Source organism: Gymnoscopelus microlampas (assembly GCF_963454915.1).
Source record: "Gymnoscopelus microlampas genome assembly, chromosome: 5".
Classification (NCBI taxonomy): domain Eukaryota; kingdom Metazoa; phylum Chordata; class Actinopteri; order Myctophiformes; family Myctophidae; genus Gymnoscopelus; species Gymnoscopelus microlampas.
In genome coordinates, this window is record NC_139942.1 from 1842851 (window position 1) to 1865172 (window position 22322).

Sequence of the window (22322 nt, forward strand, 5' to 3'; positions counted from 1 at the left end):
ATATTGACTTACAGTGGTCAGCCAGTTATATTGACCCTTTTCATTTCCAAGTCCTTTTCATCACACGCATCGCACATCCACCGCATTGTTTAGTTCCGAAATCAACCACTGGGTGGAGCAGTTGAGTGAGCGAACTGTTTGCAGTTCTTTCTCTTTTTGAGTTATTAAGGGGCCAAGGCCGTAGGGCCAGACCCTTATTGCATATCTTCCTTTCATTATTCTTCTGCCTCCGCAACTTTTTGCAGTTCTGGCTTAACTGTGCTTACGACACTCTGCAATATGGTAGAGGGCCATGCCAAACAGCCAAGACACAAAACTCACAACTATTGGCCAGGTGGCGCTAATAGCAATCAATTAACTTTGAACAGGTATAACTCATGCCCTGTTTGACATACAGCCATGAAACTTCAATGCACTTCAATGCGTCTCCTCATGCCGAACAACTTTGACACTCTGACTTTTGACCTCTGACCTTTAGATCTCCCACCATTTTGAATATCTCCTCTTGGGATTTTTGAGCTATGTAAACCAAAAATTCTACACATGAACTTTGGCCTATGACCTATTCCGACAAAAAATCGGAAGTGGATTTATTTTAAGTGAAAAAAATTAAGCCAATGAATATTGCAGTTTTATGAAAATTATTCTTCCAAAATCCTGCAGAGGAAATTGTGGAAAGTGGAGAATACTGACTGACTGTGGGGGCTGGGACTGGGCTCCTACCCCAGTCAGTCAGACCTCTTGAAAGAATATATTTTAGTTATCTATCCAAATAAGCTGGGGATCCTTATAGAAAATCAGTCTGTCTGTCTGTCTGTCTGTCTTTGACTGATCATAACGTTATAGCCAATCGCTTTGATTATGTTGATGGACTACCGTTATCATCGCATCTTAGTCTGAGGAAAACACTGGTTGAAACATCGCCCCTGCAATTTTCAAATTAATAAAACATGCAGACCCAAGTGCTCCAGTATTTTATTTTATTTGGGTAGTCTATTTGAGAACGGTGAGGAAGCCGAAACCGTTCTACCATTACTTGGCTGAAGCACGTATGGTCTATCTAAATAAATAAAACAATGATTAAATGCTTAAAATACTGTAACTCCAACCCCTACTTCTCTGAACTTTGTATCTCTGTCCGCCTCTTTCACCTCAGCGCACGCCATACTGCGCACTAAAACCCACAGTGTTAATGTATATGTATACATTTTAACTTGAAAAGTGTAGATAATCGGTGACGTCACATGTACGAAAGCACTTTATGTATAGCTTACTAGTGGTATGTTTGTTGGAATGAGATCACAGACATGACCTATGGATAAATCGTAATTCTGCCTCATAGCTGTCTTGTGCCACCAGCAATACACCAGCAATTACCAGCAATCCAGTCCACAAATCTGTGGACATTGGCGTAGAGACCAGGTTCGTGACCACTACAATTTCTCGTCCCCCAGCTCACCAAGCCTGCGATGTAGTAAACTCCATTGTCTTTGCACATCAGGGGTCCGCCTGAATCACCCTGTAAGGACAAAGAACCAGTATGGACTGACATGTTTTACAGGGGATCATTACAAAGGAGGATACTACAATCTAAATGCCAAAACTCACTGAATGGCTTCCTCTAGGCTTCTAAAATTCACATGATTCACAGAACATAGAGTGACATCTAAAAATAGTTCATCAATTGTAGTGTTTACATGCACACTAATGCACTGATCTGATCTTATCCCAATTAAGGCAATGGTTATTTTCTTGTGTGCATGTCTGAATATGTAGCCATAAGACACACCTCTACTTCTCTCACCCTGATAGTAAGGTAAACATCTGAAAATCTGGGAACTAAATCGTTACCAAGAAATTTCTTCACCAATGTGTTTCTAAAGGTGTCTACTAACATGTACTAAAAGTTTGAAATTCAACTCCTGGGGGAAACCTTTCAAAAAACTGCTCAAAGTCGGGGTACCAATAACCGATTTTCGAAAAATTGAAAGTGCTTGAATTGGACTTAAGTAACTTGTGAGGGGTCAAACTAATGGTTTTTCATTATTCTGAGTTGATTGCTAGCATTTATTTTTCACTACAACCACTCCTTAGTGGAAAAAAATGACACGCCCACTTTTCATTTACATATAAAGTTGCATTTATTAGTTAGGGAATTTTAACAAGATGCTTGGACCATCTGTGAAAAAAATTACTACCAATAGCTTTCTTCACCAATGTGTTCTTATAGGTGTCTAGAATCACCTCTCAATTTATTTAAACCCAAATCCTTGTGGAAAATCCTGGAGAGCCAATCAAAGTTAAGGAGCCCAGAGGGCTTGGGTGAAAAATATGAAAAGAAATAAAATTCTTGTGAGGTGTCTAGGGGTTTTCAGGGGTGCTGAATCCATTCCAACCATAATTAAATGAGTAAAAATGTCTCCCTGGCCATCTAATATTGGTATATTGGTTATTGTTAGTGTATAATCAGTGTATAATCAATGGTAGGGGATTGGGGCGTTGTTGACTTGAGAAATAGAATAAGAAAATATTGCTAAACACTTGATAAGAGTGTACACCTACTGTGCACATGCTCAGTGGGATACACTGTCTGCATGTGGGGAAGGAGCGGGAGTGTTGCATCCTGGCAAATATGTCTGGACGATTTTAAGGTACTGTACTTTATCTACTTTTTGGCATTTATTTTCCTCTGCTGGCAAAACTATTGATTACTGTGAATTTAGATGTCAATTTTCTCTAGCCTATTGCTTACATTGAACAACCATTAGTTAAACAATCATGACACTTGTCTTATAGTAGACAACATGGAAGAGGATTCTGTAGCTTGTGGCTTAAGGTGCTTCATCTGTGGTGGTCCTGAGACTGAGATTCAAAAGCTCTCAAAAGTCACCCAAAAAGGCTATGCACAGATTTTTTTAAATTCTGAATGTGCGGATGATGCAGCATTAATCAGAAGACTACGTGAGGACTGGAAAAACTGCCACTGACCACAAACTAAGATACCATTTGGAATGCAAAACCGAGCTATACAGTCGTGCAAGAAGTATATCCACTGGATATCGTATGTTTTTTTTTCATTGTGATGAAAGTTGCCACTTGCAGATTTCAATCCTATTCTATGTTATGAGTGACATCATAATTTAATAAAAACTTTAAACATAATGTATTCTTTAGAGCAAGAAGAGCAAGACCAACAGCCAGACAGGAAGAAAAGACACAGGGCATTGTCTGGGTCAAGTAGTTCAAGTGCTAGCTGGCACACTTGATCTACCATAATACTTGCATCCTTTGCAATGAAGGTATCAATGTTGGCACATAACCCCTGGTAAGTCTTTTGTATGTAAGATTCAAATGAATTTTGATAATTGTTTTTCTTGCTCCTCATTGTAGGCTTCCACTCAAAGTCAAATACTTTAATCATGCACATACTGTATGTGGCTACATTTTATCCAGACAGAGCTCGGCAGTTGTGTCGTGCACCTGATAATGTCTACCAGGACCTCCTGAAAAGGAGTTTGATGCAGAGAGTAAAGTGACGAGGTGATGACTGGGGACTTGGGGAAGTCGCTGGTCGCCTGGTGGCAGAAGAGGCAGTATATCATATTCGATGCAGAAGAGAACCCTGTTACAAAGTCTGAGGTAACATTATATGGATACACAATACAGCTGTACAATACAACTCACATTTCTTATCCTTAGGGAAGAAATATAATTTTTTTGTGAAACTTTTGACTTCAAAATAATTTATTCTGCAAGATTGATATGGGTCCAGGAATGAGGGGGACTAATAAAGGATAAGAAATGTGAGTTGTATTGTACAGCTGTATTGTGTATCCATATAATGTTACCTTAGACTTTGTAATAATGTTACCTTAGACTTTCTCAAAGTCTCTTCTTCAGCGAATATGATATACTGCCTCTTCTGCCACCAGGTGACCAGCGAGGTGATGGTCCCCAGTCATCACCTCGTCGCTTTGCTCTCTGCATCAAACTCCTTTTCAGTTGGTCCTGGTAGACATTATCAGGTGCACGATACAACTGCCGAGCTCTGTCTGGATAAAAGGTAGCCACATACAGTATATGCATGATTAAATTATTTGACTTTGAGTGGAAGCCTACAATGAGGAGCAAGAAAAACAGTTATCAAAATTAATTTGAATCTTACATACAAAAGACTTAGCAGGGGTTCTTTTCAATGTGCCAACATTGATACCTTCAAAAGGATGCAAGTATTATTGTTGTGATGCCCTCCCCCTTATTTGTCATGGCTGGCTCTTGCCACGACAAATAATAGGGGAGGGAGACCAACGGAAAGTATAACAAAGATATTTATTAACTAATAAACTAACCAACTACTGAGAGATAACTGAACATACAGGGAAATCATAGCAATAAAGGAATGAGGTGTGGAGTCAGTAAATCAGTAGTGTAAGTGTGGATGAGTGAAACATGGTGTAGTGCAGGGTGTGTGCGTGGATGAAAAGAATAATCAACTAGAACAGAACATAAGCATGGGGAGCAGCTGAAGAAGACGGCAGTCCTCTCGATCTCAACATAGACTGCTCATGGGCTGGTTTTTATAAACTCCTGGAGGCACCGGGCCCAGGTGCTCTCCAATGAGCCATTAGTACTGCCACACCCTGTTCACCTAAAAGGAACAGCATTAGCAGAGCACACTCCCATACTCCATATAAGGGAGTGGGGCATCACATGGTAGATCAAGTGTGCCAGCTAGCACTTGAACTACTTGACCCAGACAATGCCCTGTGTCTTTTCTTCCTGTCTGGCCGTTGGTCTTGCTCATCTTGCTCTAAAGAATAGTAGGTGTACACTCTTATCAAGTGTTTAGCAATATTTTCTTATTTTATTTTTCAGAATAGAATCAATTCAACAACGCCCCAATCCCCTAAAATTGATTATACACTGATTATACACTAACAATAACCAATATACCAATATTAGATGGCCAGGGAGACATTTTTATTTTTAATAATGGTTGGAATGGATTCAGCACCCCTGAAAACCCCTAGTTAGACACCTCACAAGACTTTTATTTCTTTTCATATTTTTCACCCAAGCCCTCTGGGCTCCTTAACTTTGATTGGCTCTCCAGGATTTTCCACAAGGATTTGGGTTTAAATAAATTGAGAGGTGATTCTATTCTAGACACCTATAAGAACACATTGGTGAAGAAAGCTATTGGTAGTAATTTTTTTCACAGATGGTCCAAGCATCTTGTTAAAATTCCCTAACTAATAAATGCAACTTTATATGTAAATGAAAAGTGGGCGTGTCAACTTTTTCCACTAAGGAGTGGTTGTAGTGAAAAATAAATGCTAGCAATCAACTCAGAATAATGAAAAAACATTAGTTTGACCCCTCACAAGTTACTTAAGTCCAATTTAAGCACTTTCGATTTTTCAAAAATCGGTTATTGGTACCCCGACTTTGAGCAGTTTTTTGAAAGGTTTCCCCCAGGAGTTGAATTTCAAACTTTTAGTACATGTTAGTAGACACCTTTAGAAACACATTGGTGAAGAAATTTCTTGGTAACGATTTAGTTCCCAGATTTGCCAAATATCAGACTAAGGGCCCCATTCTAGGTGAATTTGGAGCAAACCGCTAGTTTCGGAGTGCGCACTAGGCAAGAGGCGTTGCCCCGCAAAATTTGGTATTCTGTGGTACTCCCCCGCCCCGCAAAACACCTGCGCTCCCCGTTACATTATGCATAGGTGTGGTTTGGGCGTTACAATGATAAAACCAATCACCATGCCAGAAGCCATTGCCTTTAAGAGAAGACTGCGCTAGCCGGCATCCGCCGTCATCCCCGATCCAATATATTCTCTAGCCTATCTCCCCCTCTGCACTGTTGCCTGGTCTGATTATTATAAGCCACATTGGGCTTGTTTTCCTTCTTTTTTATTTTATTTATCCAAATACATTTTTATATTAATTTGTAGCCTATTGTGTTAACAATAAGCGTGTCATATTAGTCAGATCCGGAATAGTATTATGAAACTTAAAGCCATTTAAAATATTTATACTATTGGTACACACCGGCTGCTCCCAAATAATTAATCATGTTGCCACAACGCTCCTACAGGCACCCATGGACCTCCAGCTGGTCGACCACAGGGCTGGGCGGTGGTACACTGACATACAGTAGCACATATAATAAATGACAGTTTTAGGAAAGGTCTATATGTACTCACTTTGGCTGTTATTGTTCTATTTCCACCATTCTAATGGATTCCAGGGGTGTGTAAACAGGGGTGTGAAGTTGCTCCATAGTTTCCTCTGAAGTGACGCAGTTAAAGTTAACTTATACATCCATATTGTCCCCGTTATCTTTCATCATCCACCTTTGTTCAGTAATCCCGAACAGAGCTACACTTTAAGTTTACATCAATCATATCCTCTCAAACCCAGACACATTGCTGCGAACCGCGGTTTGGGTGGGTTCGGGTCAATCAAATATAATTATTAATTAATATCGGATAAAGCGCGGGTGAAATATTGCGGTAAATAAATTAATGACATCTAATAGCCTATATCTATCCATAAAATAGCTAAATCTCTGCGTGCTTGTGTCTGTGTGAGTGTGTAGAGCAGTGCGATGCGATGACAAAATGCATTGATTTAGCCTATGGAATGTCGGTGCGTCTTTTTTCTTTTTTTTAAACCGGTGCTGCAGTGGTGGAAAAAGTACTCAAATTCTTTACTTAAGTAAAAGTACCGATACTGCAATATAGAAATACTCTGTTACAAGTAAAAGTCCAGAATTCAAAATTTACTTGAGTAAAAGTACAAAAGTATTGGCATCAAAATGTACTTAAAGTATCAAAAGTAAAAGTATTTGAAAAATATTTGAAAATAGCAGATCTACAAGCTCTCAACGCGTCCACCCTTGAGAGCTTGTAGATCGGCTATTTTCACAATATTTATCTGTGGAACCGAGTCAAACAAAATGGGGGGGGTCCCCAATTCAAATATGGTTATTTTGGGGGGTCGATGGCCTGAAAAGATTGAGAACCTTTAACAGTAAACATGAACGTAGCGTTTACGTGGGGAATATAATAATAATATAATATATATAATATATAATATAATATTCACCCGCAGCATGGGTTTAACGACAGCAGCCAAAATGAAAATCACACTAGATGATCCGATCATCTTATAAAAAATGTAAGTGCTTAAGATTTTAGCCCAAACCCAACGGGACCCGACCCGGGCCGGGTCGACGTTTTTTTTTATCCAAATAAATTCATATATTAATTCATTTGTAGCGTATTGTGGTCCCAATAAGCAACGGCTTTCCAAGAGTATATGAAAGCCATTTAAAATAGTTATACTCTTACACAGCTGTTGCCAAATAATTAATCATCAGGGCAGAAGCGCAAAAGTAGGTCAAATCAATCAATCAGCCAGCTGTTTTCTGTCACTGCGCGGCACTCTTTAAAGTTTAAACGACCAACATGACATGGAATGAATGGATCTTCAGACAAATTGGATTATTTCTTCAAATGACAAGAGCAGGCAGCGGCAGTACGAGGTAACATTGGATGTCAATTCAATTCAATTCAATTTTATTATAGTGTCAAATCACAACAAGTTGTCTCAAGACACTTTACATGTAGAGAAGAGACCCACAATCCCACCCTGAACAAGCAATTTTTGCGACAGTGGCAACGAAAACTCTTTCCCATCAAACAAAGTAATCCGAACTGTTTTGTATGCTTATTTTGCTTGCTGAAAGCATGATTTTATTAAGACATGCAGACAGCAATATGGAAAAAACGAAAATATCTCAATTAAAAGTATATTTCGTATAATAACCGAATATCATTCTTAAAATGGTTATGGGGCAGTGTATATATTTATATAGCCCTATTTGCTCCAAGCTGTTTTTTCATATCCCCTAAAATATTTAGGGGATATGAAAGCTCTAGTTAGTAGTTTGAAGTGCTCATGTGGCCTTATAGTTGCTTCTTTTTGTTTTCATATGCGGTTGCTTATTTCTCAAGGCTGCATGGCAACAGGGCCATTGCAGTGTCTGTGTGCACTTGGCGGGTGGTTTGAGAAACGGGCGGGTGCTTTTAGAATCCACTATCCCCCCTCCCCAAGCCGTACCCATGTGTGGGTTGAGAATGGCAATGTTGGGGAGATAGCAACAACACGCCCACGGGCACACCTCCACGCGCAACTAACGGCGTCGGCATAATGGGGGACGGGGAGCGCAGGTGCTAGAAGGCAGCGCAGCTCCATTAACCGTATTTAACAGGTGTAGGGTAACGTTTAGGGGGTTAGCGGGCTCGTGAATAGCACCCAAAATGCCCTTACTATGAATACAGGAGCCGTACTGAGTTCCCTGCTGTACTCCCTCTACACCTCTCGCTCACTCAATGGCGCGCGCGCGCACGCACACACACACACACACACACACACACACACACACACACACACACACACACACACACACACACACACACACACACACTTACCGTACAGGCGTCAACTATTCCCAACTCGTCTCCTGCACAGATCATGGTGTCATCCAGTAGGTTTCCATGGGACTCCACACAATGCTGATTAGACCTCAAGGAAACGTGGCCATGCATCAGTTTGTGTGGCCGGTCCGCTGAGGGCCAAGAACACAGAGAAAGTGAGACAATGAAAGAAAGACTTGACACATGTTGCAAAGACGGTACTTTCAAAATGCATGCATGTACATTACATTGCATTACATTACAGTCATTTAGCAGACGCTTTTATCCAAAGCGACTTACAATAAGTGCATTCAACATAGGTAGAGAAGGAAAATACTAATCACCAGAAGTCTTAAGTGCATTCTCTTCTAAAACAATCAACTAAGAGTATACCTAAGGTAAGGTATATAATACTAAGGTAAAAGTGCAATATATCAGTTACCTACTTTCTTAAACCGATGAGACAGATAGGAAAATCAAATGAGCAAGAGCTAAAACAAATGAGTGACAACTAACTGACAACAAGTAAGCAAGGCAAAGCCAGGGTAGTGTTTCCTGAATAGGGGGAAAGATGGGCAGTGACTCTGTTGTCCTGACATCAGTGGGGAGTTAATTCCACCACTGTGGGGCCATAACAGAAAAAAGCTGTGACCGTGTAGATCGGCCAGAAGGACCACTGAGCAGTCCAGGCCGGAGATGACAAGAGCCTGGATGAGCACCTGCACTGCCCTCTCAGTGAGGAAGGGGCGAACCCCCTGGTGTTGTAGAGGAGGAATCTGCAGGAGCGTGTCACTGATGCAATGTTTGCCGAGAATGACAGTTGGTCATCCAGGGTCACACCCAGATTCCTCGCAGTTGACATCACCACAGCATTATCAATGGTGGCCTCCCTTCCCCGGGAGGAACATCAACATCAGCAGTCTTGTCCAGGTGGTGCGTAGACATCCACTCCGAGATCCGAGATGTCAGCCAGACAAGCAGCAATGCGTGCCTCTACTTGTGTGTCGGGGGGGGGGGGGGGGATGACAGGAGCAGCTGGGTGTCATCGGCATAGCAGTAAAACTAATGCTTCCATTGGTGAAGGAACAGATTACCATCATTTAGTTTTGATTACAATTGTTCTTATTGCACGCGTTTCTACATTTGTCCTCTGTGTCACCCTATAAATGTCCTTTTGTTCATACTGCGGAAGATCCCTACTTGTTTTAGTGACCCCGTCGCCTTTTCTCTAGCGCCACTATTAGGCCAAACCCTCCAGTTGCTCAAAGATAACTCAAATTATCAGACTGAAGCTGTGTGGTAGCCTGGCTCCACCCCCTGAATCCTTTGCTTCGCATTCAGGGTCTGGTGACGCTGTCGAAGGCGGGTGTTTCTCGGTTGAAAATCTGTACGACGAATCGGGAGCGGGATAATCCAGTATGAACCAATCGCGTTGGTTCATAGTGGAGTCCCACTTTGGCCACGCCCGCATCTCAGAAATCGGCTGCATTGAGAGGGCTTTCAGACTGAATAATGGAGTGAAACGAAATGAAAATGCAGGCTGAGGGTCAGGCTAGCTGTGTGGAGCTTCAGTCTGATATTGGCTCCAGTGTAGTCGATTACAAGGGGGAGGGGATTACCAAGTCCATATTATAGACTCGATAGCATGCTGCCATCTGGAGTTATAGCTGTTTAAAGGACTAAAAGGGGGCGTGGCTACGTGGTTGGGGGAGAGGAGATCAGGGTCCATTTCAATGTGAAAGGTTCATAACAAAGGCCACCTAGTAGATGATGAAGACATGGGTTTGAATGGGGGATTAAAAAGGGGCGTGGCTACGTGGTTTTGCCGATTACATGGCCGTGGTAACGCAAAACAGAAATAAAAGTAACCGCCTCGTTGGCCCGGTCGTTCCGCACGTTTTGATGTATACATTGCCAGGGACGTGTAAACCGTGCAGCAGTTACCGGACGGACAAAGTTTTCCGGCGTGAGATAAATAAACCCTATTACTAGAAACAAATTTCCTAAGAAAATGTAAGTGTGCCTGCAGCTGGCTGGAGACTGAAAATAGTGTCACTACAAAGTACCACCAATCGACTCGAAATGGCCTAAAACGTGCTCCTAACAGGTTTTTGGGTGATCCATTTTGGTGGAGTATTAAAAAAAAAGAAGCAAAAAAAGAATTAAATAACGAATAAAAAATAAATCGAAACCTAAAAAAAAGAAAGAAAAAAGAAGCATCTAAAACAATGTTTGAAAAAAATCTAACATTTGTTTTATATATGAACAATTTCTCAAATGGTTTCACATGCTTGTTTCACCCACTTCTGGTGAGGCAAAAACTGAGCATTATATATTTGTTCGCAGACCCCCATTTTGGGGGGGTAGCGAAGTTTCGGAGCATTTTGGGCACTTTTTAAAACCGGAGGTGGATAAATCCACTTTTAGGTCTGATGCAATTGTTCACAGACTCCCATTTAGGGGGGGAAGGCGAAGTTTCTGAGCATTTTGGGCACTTTCCAAAACCGGAAGTGATAAAACAAAGGATACAAAAGTTGAAAAAAAAAATCTGGAAAAAGATTTAAAAAAAAAAAAGTCCACCCAAAACAAATGTCCACCCACCAACCTGCACTCTTAACCGGATCTGTAACCGTTAACATGGGTTTGAATGGGGGACTATAAGGGGGCGTGGATACGTGGTTGGGGGTCCCCGGACCCCTCTTTGATAACCAGTTGGACGTGTGGCCGATGAGAAGAGATCCGGGTCCATTTCAATGTGAAAGGTTCATAACAAAGGCCACCTAGAAGAGGATGATGATGATGATGAAGGCTGATTTTTTAACATGAGCGTGGCTACGTGGTTTTGCTGATTACGTCGCCGTGGCGAGTATATTAATAAGTAATAGCCTTGGGGACACAGTCGGTAGTGCTGTCGCCTCACAGCTAGAAGGTCCTGGGTTCGATTCCCGCAGGGGACGCTGTGGGCGCTGGGGGCGTGTTCTCTCCTCCGCGTCATCAGTGCCCATACCCTAGGTGGGGTTGGTGAAAGGGCCTTTCTGTGTGGAGTTTGCATGTTCTCCCCGTGTTCCCTAGGGTAGGTACCCTCACAAAAACATGCAGTAATCCTGGTCACTATACTGCCTCCCCCTGGCCAGCCGGGGCGCCTGATGGAGGGGAAGGGAACTGGTTGGAATAACGTGATCCTTCCACGCGCTACGTCCTACCAGGGTAACTCCCCCCTGTCAGGTGACAAGAAGGTCAGTTGGCTCTCATGCACTGAAGGAGGCATGAGCTCGGCCCTGGCCTCCCTAGGTTGGCAGAGGGAAGGTAGTGCCCAGGATTACAGCTTAGGCATTGGCACTGGGTGTAAAATATAGGGGTTACAAAATCGTGGGATAAAAATTAAGGAAAAAAAAAAGTAATAGCCTGGTAATAGCCTAAATAGCCTGGTTGGCCCGGTCGTTCCGCACATTATACATTGCCACTGACGAGTAAACCGTGTGGGAGGAGTAGCATTTGGCGTGCCGTGTGCGGCCAAAAAAAAAAGTATTTTTTTTGCGAATAACGTCGCAATGGTAACGCGTAACGGAAATGTATTTCCGAGCACATCATTCCCGGCCAAGCCGCACGTTTTGATGTATATATTGTTGCAGTAGTGTAAACCGTGCGGCAGTTATGATCAATCGAAATTTTGTGGCGACAAATAAACTTGTATTAACTAGAAACAAATTTCCTAAGAAAATGTAAGTGTCCAAATGGCCTGAATGGTGCAATCAACAGGTTTTTGGGTGGTCCATTTTGGTGGAATATGAAAAAAAGCAGCAAAAAAAAGAATTGAAAAATCAATAAACTAGAAAAAGTGCTCCTCGGAGCACAGGTCTCCGCCAGGTCAGGTAGGTTATTATGGGGCAGCAATGTTCAGAATTCGCCAATCAGGATGGAATATGAAAAATCGGACGGAACCATCTTGATCACTTGACTATAGAGATAATGTGTACCAATTTGCACAAAATTTGTAGGAGTAATAAAAGAAAAAAAAGTGTTGCAAAAATCTGCCTCCTGGTTGCGCTATAATAGGGCAATGTTAAAAGGGTGGCATTTGTTCGACAACGTAGTGCGAATGTGCGTGCAAAGTTTCACTGCAATCGGACACTGCGTTCATGATTTGCGGCATTTTGTTCAAAATGGGCCACTCCTGCAAACTCTAAATGTCAATTTTAGCCAATCAGGATGGAATATGTGAGAATCAAACAGATCCGTCTTGATCACATGACAATAGAGATCATGTGTACCGATTTGTGTGAAATTTGGATAATATCTGAAGGCTTAATATCAAAAAATTTGTTTTACATAAGTTGGCCTCCTGGTGGCGCTTTAAACAGCAAATGTGAAAAATGCAGGGGAAAGGTTTTTCCTTGGCCTCTAGAGAGTGTGCATACAACATTTTACACCGATCGGTGCAGTTATAGGTAAAAACACGAATTGGTATGTTATAGCGCCACCATGCGGCTGATTTGAAAAAATTCAAATGACATTTCTTCCTCGGCCTAGTGGGAATGTGTGTGCAAAATTTCACAGAAATTGCATGCTGTGTTCATGATTTGAGGCATTTTGTTCAAAACGGAGCACTCCTGCAAACTTTGGAAGGCAATTTTAGTCAATCAGGATGGAATATGGAAATCAAACAGCAAATGTGAAAAATGCAGGGGAAAGGTTTTTCCTTGGCCTCTAGAGAGTGTGCATACAACATGTTACACCGATCGGTGCAGTTATAGGTAAAAACACGAATTGGTATGTTATAGCGCCACCATGCGGCTGATTTGAACAATTTCAAATGACATTTCTTCCTCGGCCTAGTGGGAATGTGTGTGCAAAATTGCACAGAAATTGCATGCTGTGTTCATGATTTGAGGCATTTTGTTCAAAACGGAGCACTCCTGCAAACTTTGGAAGGCAATTTTAGTCAATCAGGATGGAATATGGAAAATCTGAAAGACCCGTTTCGTCTCATGACTATAGAGATACTGTGTACCGATTTGCGTGATGTTTAGACAAAATCTGTAGGAGTACTGTCAAGAAATGTGTTATGCACAAATCGTCCCCCTAGTGGCGCTATGACAGGCCGATGTGAAACATTTGGGGCAAAGGTTCTGCTCTGGCATCCAGAGAGTGTGTGTGCACAGTTTTACTGCGAGCAACCCAACGGTGCCGGAGATTAGCTGTCCACAGACAGAATGACACACACACACACACACACACACACACACACACACACACACACACACACACACACACACACACACACACACACACACACACACACACACACACACACACACACACACGGACGGACGGACACACGGACGGACACACGGACGGATGGACAGGGGGTAAAACATACTCTCTCGCCATGCCTTTCGGCCTGGCGGAGACACAAATAAACCGAAACCTTTTTTAAAAATATATAAATATAAACAATTACTCAAATGTGACCCACCGCGATTAAGGATAAGTCATCTAGGCTTTTTTCATTTTCATTTTTTCATGTCATATGAAAGCAGGGAATCATAGCTACAAATTGACATATTGCTTGTGCAGTTTGACCCACCAGTTTTCGAGATATGGCTTAGAATGATGATGCCTTGTAGAGATTCAGTTAGATTCATTGAACTGAGATAGCAGGCCTCAAAGTGCCTCTGTGATCTGTGAAATGTTAACAACATAACCCAGCATGCATTGCTCAAAGGTGGGGTTCTGAGGGGGCAATCTGCTGTCCCAGGGTGCATTGTTCTCAAATCAGGGGGGGGGGGGGGGGCTTTTAAACTTGAAAGCTTGGAGTTCAGGGAGCTCACATAAGACTTATAGCGGTTTCACACTATGGTCCCGGGTGCGCACCCTGGGCCACTTGGCTGACGTTGTGGTAGTGTGAACGTTGCATATCGTTCCCCGAAACGGATCCCCGTTCCGTACCCGAAACCTCCTCGGGAGGTAGTCTCGGGTGCGATTCTTGCGTCCTCGGGTACGGTACGCTGCAATGTGAAAGCAAACGTACCGTTAGACGGAAGTGGCCCGCTATTTGTAATAGGTGACGTTATATAAACTCGACAAAAACAGTCAACAAAAGCACGTCGCAGATCAATCCACAGGGGTTCAACCATGGCCGGATCCGGGAAAGGATCCCTCTGGTCTAATGAAGAGATTTCATGCTTGCTGGACATTTGGGCAAACGAGGACATACAAACACAACAGGAGGAGCAGTGGCTCCTATTCACAAAGCAGTTTACGACCATATTTTGATCTTACTGGCATAAGTATATATGTGTATCTATCTATCTATCTATCTATCTATCTATCTATCTATCTATCTATCTCTCTCTCTTTCTATCTTTCTCTCTCTCTCTCTCTCTCTCTCTCTCTCTCTCTCTCTCTCTCTCTATATATATATATATATATATATATATATATATATGATATACTTATTTTACTACGAAAAGAAAAGACACTTTTCTTTTCGTTTGGATTAAGGAGCCGTTTGCGTCGCGGGAGCGCGGTAAGAAGAGGACGGTCGCGGGGACTGTTTGTTTACTTATGTAGCCTAAACCGCGTGCATGCGTAGTGGACATCTAAACACCTTGCGTGCTTGTTTATTGTTTATGTGTGACTTGTGATCCGCGGGGTTACAAAGGACAGTGGGATTTGTTTGGGCTGGGAGGGGCGTGTAAAGTGATTATTGTTTGTTTTTGAATTATTTGTTTGTTTGTTTGTTTGTTTGCTTGTTTATTTATTTTATTAAGGAAAGAGATACAGGGACAGAAACCTAGTATAAACCTGAGGTGTATTATTTGTCTACCATTTGAGTTGTCAATTATTTATTTTGTGGCTTTATTATATAAAGTATTTAAGTTAAAAACCTGCCGATCCTGTTGTATTTCCTTTAGTTAATAATTTTCCCTTGAAAGTAAAAGGGCGATTGTTACAGGTGGTATCTCTTGTGGCGTTTCAGCTACAATGCATCCCAGAAATATATAGCTTATAAGGCTTTGTAATTTGAAATTTGTAAGTAATATTGGTAAGTCATTTAGATGTAGGCTACGTAGGTTCATGGTTTCCCAAGGACTATAGCCGTTTCACTCATGATACAATTTCTCTTTCATAACAGATACATACATGTGCCAGATAATCCCCACCCCAAGAGAGTAAAAAAAGAAAAGACGTTTTTAGTAAGACATGAGAAACAGTACATGGAAGTACAATTCACAATACAAGGTTTCAGTCATTCAGTCCGACAGTTCACTGTATAGCTACTATAGTGGCCTTTTCATAAATGATATATTTTTGTACTTAAGCTGTCGTGAAAGTTAATAATATTTAGAGAAATGTAAAGTTTCAAATACAAAAGTAGTAGTAGTTGTGAAGGTTAGCAAACTGGACATTTAGACTGAATGTTTCCTGTATCCTCATCTTGCGCTAATACACACAAGTGTTTCACCAGGTTTTATTTGTGTTGTTTCTCATAAGCGTGCATCCGTTGTCCGTCAACAACACAGCAGTCTGTGCCTTGACTTCTGTGCGCTCACTGCGCTCTGCGCTCAGTGCGCTGACTCTCTCCCCAGCTGCAACCCTATATTTATGCGCGACCAGCACAAACATTGTCGCATAGTTGATGACGTCTGTGTCCACTGGCGATCGACTATGTGCATGCCGCCACCTATAGGATCGGGGGTATATATGCAAGTGTGCTCGGGTGCGTTAGAGCCTTGGCCAATGTGAAAGCTTGTAGATCTGCTATATTCATGAAACATGTTTTGTTTCTAACTAGTGTTGCCATGTATACTAATTATAAGCGACCTCATTTTCTGTAAAGTTGCTTGCAAATATTGGTAGTTGCTTTTTATTTGTTATTATTATTTTTGTTGTGAGCTTGTAGATCGGCTATTTCCAAACCGTGTATTTTCAAATAGCCGATGCATATAGGTTTAAAGTGCTCATATAGCCTAATAGTCACTTAAATCTTTGGGCTTGTTTTCATTGACCTGGTTGCTTATTTCTCTCTCAAACATCTGGCAACCGTGTCATTGTTTAGACCAACGAAGAAGAAAATGCGGAAGCGATCTTCCTTTCCAAGCCTGTGAAAAAGACAGTATTATGTTGCGAAAATATTTAAAAAAAAAAGTCCACCCAAAAAAAATGTCCACCCATGAACCTGCACTTTTAACCGGATCTGTAACCGTTAACATGGGTTTGAATGGGGGACTATAAGGGGGCGTGGCTACGTGGTTGGGGGTCCCCGTACCCCTCTTTGCTAACCAGTTGGCCGTGTGGCCGATGAGAGGAGAAGAGATCCGGGTCCATTTCAATGTGAAAGGTTCATAACAAAGGCCACCTAGAAGAGGATGATGATGATGACCGTTTTTTTAGAATGAGTCTGAATGTGGGACTAAAAAGGGGGCGTGGCTACGTGCTTTTGCCGATTACGCCGTGGCAACATGAAACGGCGAGAAAAGTAATAGCCTGGTTGGCCCGGTCGTTCCGCACGTTTTGATGTATACATTGCCACTGACGAGTAAACCGTGTGGGAGGAGTAGAGTTTGGCGCGGCACGTGCGACCAAAAGGAGCGGGTTTTCGTAGTTTTTGGCGAATAACGTGGCAATGAGAACGCGTAACGGCGAAACACTTCCGAGCACACGATTCCCTAGCCTGGGATCCAGCCTGCTTCGCTACGTTCGGCGGACTTTCATTTCTCTCTTCGCTACTCAGTCTGGAATGCACCCCATTGACTCGTTTTGCAGAAATACACTGGAACTACATATGTTAAGTTAGGCAACGTCGTTGCTGATTGGATGTTGTTCAAACGAATGACGAATCACAACGATCACACTGTTTTTTTTGTCCCGCCCCGCACCACAGACCAATCAGAAGCCACGGCACGATTCGAAACGTTTGGCATGTCCCTTGGAGATAGGAGGCATTCCAGACTGAGTAGCGAAGAGAGAAATAAAAGTCCCCCGAACGTAGCGAAGCAGGCTGGATCCCAGGCTAACGATTCCCGGCCAAGCCACACGTTTTGATGTATATATTGTTGCGGTAGTGTAAACCGTGCGGCAGTTACCTTCCGGGGGAGTGAAATAAACTTGGATTGATAAGTATGGCGGATCTCAATAAGTGTTTTGCCATTACATGGCAGGCACACTTAAAAATAAATACATACAGTAGGGTACATAAGAGGGAAAAGATCATCTAGACTAGAGCACCCCCACTTTTTGTGGAAAAAAATAATATTTGTATTGATTTTTTTTATTTTTTTTTTATCATAAATCAGTAAAATAAGGCAACAATAAGAATGAAATAACATAACCCTAATACCTAAGCCTAATCCTAACCCTTAAACCGAAATAAAGTAACCAAAAATCGGGGGGGAAAAAACTAACAAAATTCGCCCAATAACCGAACATTTTTTTTATTGATTTACTTTTTTTTTTATAATAAATCGGTAAAATCAGGCAAAAATAATAATGAAATAACATAACCCTAACCTAACCGAAATAAAGTAACCAAAAATCGGAAAAAGACCCTAACAAAATCCGCCCAATAACCGAAAACCGAGCCGCAGCTTTCTGAACAAGCTCCAGAGATCTGCCATCAGACCTCTGGAGCTTGTTCAGAAAGCTGCAGCTCGTGTGGTGTTCAACCGCCCCAAGTTCTCCCACACAACTATCCTTCTCTACACTGGCTCCCTATAGCTAGCCTATAGGGCAGTGAAAGGAACAGCTCCTTCTTACCTCCGGGCTATGGTCGATGCTTACACCCCTGCCCGACCACTTCGGTCTGCCACCCTCTGGGCGACTTGATTGCCTCGTCACTTAAGGGTCCATGGCCGATCTACACGGTCAATTTTTTTCTTCTGTTCTGGCCCCACAGTGGTGGAATGAACTTCCCACTGATGTCAGGACAGCAGAGTCACTGCCTATCTTTCGCCGCAGGCTTAAAACCCACCTCTTCAGGAAACACTACCCTTCCTCTTTGCCTGGCTTACTTGTTAACTAGGTGTACGAACTCTTGTTTTATTGTTTTATTGGATCTTGTTTAGTCGATACACTTATTTGTTTTAGCTATTGCTCATTTGATTTTGCTATTTTGTCTCATCTGTTTAAGAAAGTACACTTTTACCTTAGCGCTAGATATACTCTTGGTTGCTTGTTTTTGCAGAAAATGCACTTAAGACTTCTGGTGATTAGTAGTTTTGTTCCCTACCTATCGTCACCTTATTAAACTAATGGCCTAAGTCATTTTTTGAGGAAATGATATTTTTGCCTAAGTCAGGTCCTCATGACACTGGCCACCTCTGGTAAAATGGCCCAACTCCTAATTGAAAAGGATCATGCTGTTCACGCCCCTTTTAGTATAATGGCCTAACTCCCTAGTGTGACTTAGGACAAAATAGGCCTTTTTTTTGGCCTAAGTCACATGTTTTTGTGACTTAAGCCAAATCATTTACTGATTTAGGCCATTTTGTAATTTGTTTTGCTTTTTATTTTGGCCTAAGTCAGATTTAATCCTATTTAAACCTATTTCAATCTCTTATGTTACATAACTGACAGCCAGCGTTATTTCTATTTAAATAGTCATAATTTGTTATAAACATTTTGGGTGAAATGATTAAGAAATATCATATAGTTTTGTTCTGGATCAGTTTTTTATTTTTCCTGAAAACCTTGAAAAAATGACTTAGGCCATTAGTTTAATAAGGTGACGCTATGTTGAATGCACTTATTGTAAGTCGCTTTGGATAAAAGTGTCTGCTAAATGACTGTAATGTAAGCAGTGGTTCTCAACCTGTGGGTCGGTACCAGGGGGGTCCCCACATGATTTCTGGGGGGTCCCCAGATGACAGTGGAGTGACCATTTATGGACTTTTAAGGCCTGTTTTAATACAAAAAAAGAAAAATAAGAAAAAGAACATTACAATCAACAAACTATACTATAAAACATGGTCAAACATTGGCCAAATAGTAAAATAATATAAGAAAGAAGCAAACATTTTGAAAATAGCAGATCTACAAGCTCACAACGCCTCGCATTGTGTGGCGTTGTGAGCTTGCAGATCTGCTATTTTCAATTTTTTTTCTTGTCAGGGTGGGGGTCCCCATTTCAAATATAATTATTTTGGAGAAAAACAAGAGAACAACTGATCTAGAGGAGTGTTGATAATTCAAATCTTTTATATATATGTGACTGGGTAACATGCTTTATGCCGCAAATTGGCATTTTTACAGATTATTAAAGTACAGCATATAAGCGTTCATATGATGTATCATTCATTGAAATCGGAAAAAACATTTGAAGAAGATGTGACCATTTGAATCGTGTTATCTATAATATTCCAAACTGAGATAATCCCTTCTAAAGAATTTCCACTTCTAAGCACCTCTCAGCTCCAGGTAATGGGCGTGAACAATGGGTAATTTATTCAACCTAGCCACTCCCCCATTGAAACCTTTCAGTTAGCTGTCCACTCTTGATGCAACACAATTAAAATGTTGCCCACTGCTACAACACATCATTTTCGGATTTTTACTGTGTAAGTATACATTTACTCAAGTACTGTACTTAAGTTAAAAATGTTTAGGTATTTTATACATAGGCTATTTGAAAATAGCCGATCTACAATCTCACAATGCGCATTGCAACGTGTTGTGAGATTGTAGATCAGCTAGCTATTTTCAAACATTACATTTATTTGGTTTTAAATACAGTCTAAATTGATCAATTGGTTTACTTACAAAATGAGGAATATATAGAAATATTATTTGAAAATGTCGGTTTTGTTTGACATCACACATTGTACACTATAATAAACAATTTAACTGGGCATTTTTTGCCTGCCTATTTGTTTGGTGGAAAGTTGTTCTTGATCATGAAGTTGATAAAAAATATACTTTTAAAATCTACTTTAAAGTAGTGTAGATGTAGCTACTTTTGCCATGTAGCTTGTAGTGTAGCTTGCTACATTTCTCTGGGGATAGCTTTCGTTGTAGTTGAGCTACATTCAATCGAGAGTAACTGGCAGTGTAGCTTGCTACATTTTACAAGTAGCTTGCCCATCACTGCATTTCAACACCAGACCAAGAGAGGCAGTCCACTCAGAGAGTGGGCGGTGTCTATGGTTTGGAACCAGGATGATTTTGGTGACTCCATGACCTTTCCTCTGTAATGTTTAACACAGTTGAATAGTGAAGGATACAGTGGAATAATGTTAAGCGCTCCCAAGACAAACTGTATCACATAGCTACCTGCTATCTGATTAGATAGATAGGCAATTAAAAGTTATATAGTCTATTGTAGCTTTTATTTAAGGTGTGATTAGTGTTAGTGAGTAGTTAGATACACACCATCTTTAGTGCTGCCCCATCCAGAGATCACACACTCCTTTCCATCGGGGAAGTGCTTGTTTGGCAGACAGGCAGTCTTAACAAAGCTGGTTTCCTTGGCACAGAATGAGCTGTCCGTGACTTTCAGCTGGAGTAATGCTGAGACACAGTGAACGGAATAGTACGTAACATTAGCATCTCTGATTTACATAGATTTACATAATGGACATTCTTAAATGGATGTACAATGGATGTAAATGAACTTGATGAATATTATTTGGATATTGCTAATAAATGATTTCCTCCAGGCTGGAATGGTTGGAAAGCCAGTGTTAGCAGACAAGCTAATTTATACGCTAAGCTAATACTAGGCCTCATTGGTTGTGAGGCCTAATCAACAACAACGGATTAGTCGTACAGTAACCAGCAATCAGCTAAATAATCGCTACAAATGGAATATATAGAATCATTTGCTGCGATGGTGTGCATTTAGACACAGCAATACAGTCAGCAGAATAGTAGCCTGCCCTAGCGCGTCTGATATCTGGTCTAGAGGGGCGGATTCAAAATCTCCGGAGAAAACATCTGTGGGTTCCCATTGGTTCACCGATCTGTGCGCCAATTTCAAATTGAATCCTGTGTTCATGATTTGAGCCATTTTGTTCAAAACGGACTACTCCTGCAAACTTTGGAAGCCAATTCTAGCCAATCAGGATGGAATAAATTGACCTATCTTGCTGACAACTTGCTCAACTTGCTCAACTTCTCAATCCAAGGGGGCTATGCATCTATCCTCGAGGTCAGTGACAAAATCACCACCTTCATGAAGCAAACTGAGCTATGGAGAAGAAGAATACACGTATCAGCGACCTGTCTTTATCACATTCCATGTGGTTCTGGACATTGTATAGCAAAAAAATAAAGTTTGTTAATGACATTAAAAGGAGACTAAACAATCCTGACTGGGTAAAGTGCTTTGTGCCGCAAGGGGGCCATGTCATGTTTCTTTATGTAAGTAGAGAATGCAAGCTTTCAAATTATGTGTTGCTTATTGAAAATATTTGAAGAAGTTATGATCATTTGAATCTTGTCTAACCAGAATTTTCAAAGCACTGAAAACAGCCTTCAAAGATTTCACACAATCAGGGCCTGTTAATGGGCGTCAACAATGGGTAATTTATTTAACCCCTACCCCCCCACCACCACCATTGTCACCTTTCTGTCAGCTGACAACTCTATAGAAGCTTGAAGGGTGAAACCTGGGACAATAGGGCCATTGAACCAATCAACACCTTTCATGCAAATGTTGAGCCTGCATGTAAGCTTATGTCCACCCCTTCAAAAAACACACAAGTGCACACAAAGTAAGCCTTGTTTGTGATATCATTTTAACCATTTAATGACTCTAAAACGGTTATCTGTATGAATGAAAACATTCTTCAACATTCAAACTGTGTTAATATGGAGACAAACGTTATTTTCCTT

General features: G+C 41.3%; 1 protein-coding gene and 1 long non-coding RNA gene across 2 annotated transcripts in view; both read right to left on the reverse strand.

Annotated features, from left to right (window-relative positions):
- Positions 1 to 22322, reverse strand: part of LOC311046009 (elastase-1-like) — a gene marked incomplete at both ends in the record, with an annotated part of 110496 nt that overhangs the window by 70344 nt on the left and 17830 nt on the right. The window lies entirely within an intron of this gene.
- Positions 1448 to 20997, reverse strand: LOC311046322. The gene is made up of 3 exons (XR_014600864.1): positions 20859 to 20997; positions 8505 to 8641; positions 1448 to 1519 (listed from the first exon to the last, which is right to left on the reverse strand). It is a non-coding gene; the product is annotated as an uncharacterized lncRNA (long non-coding RNA).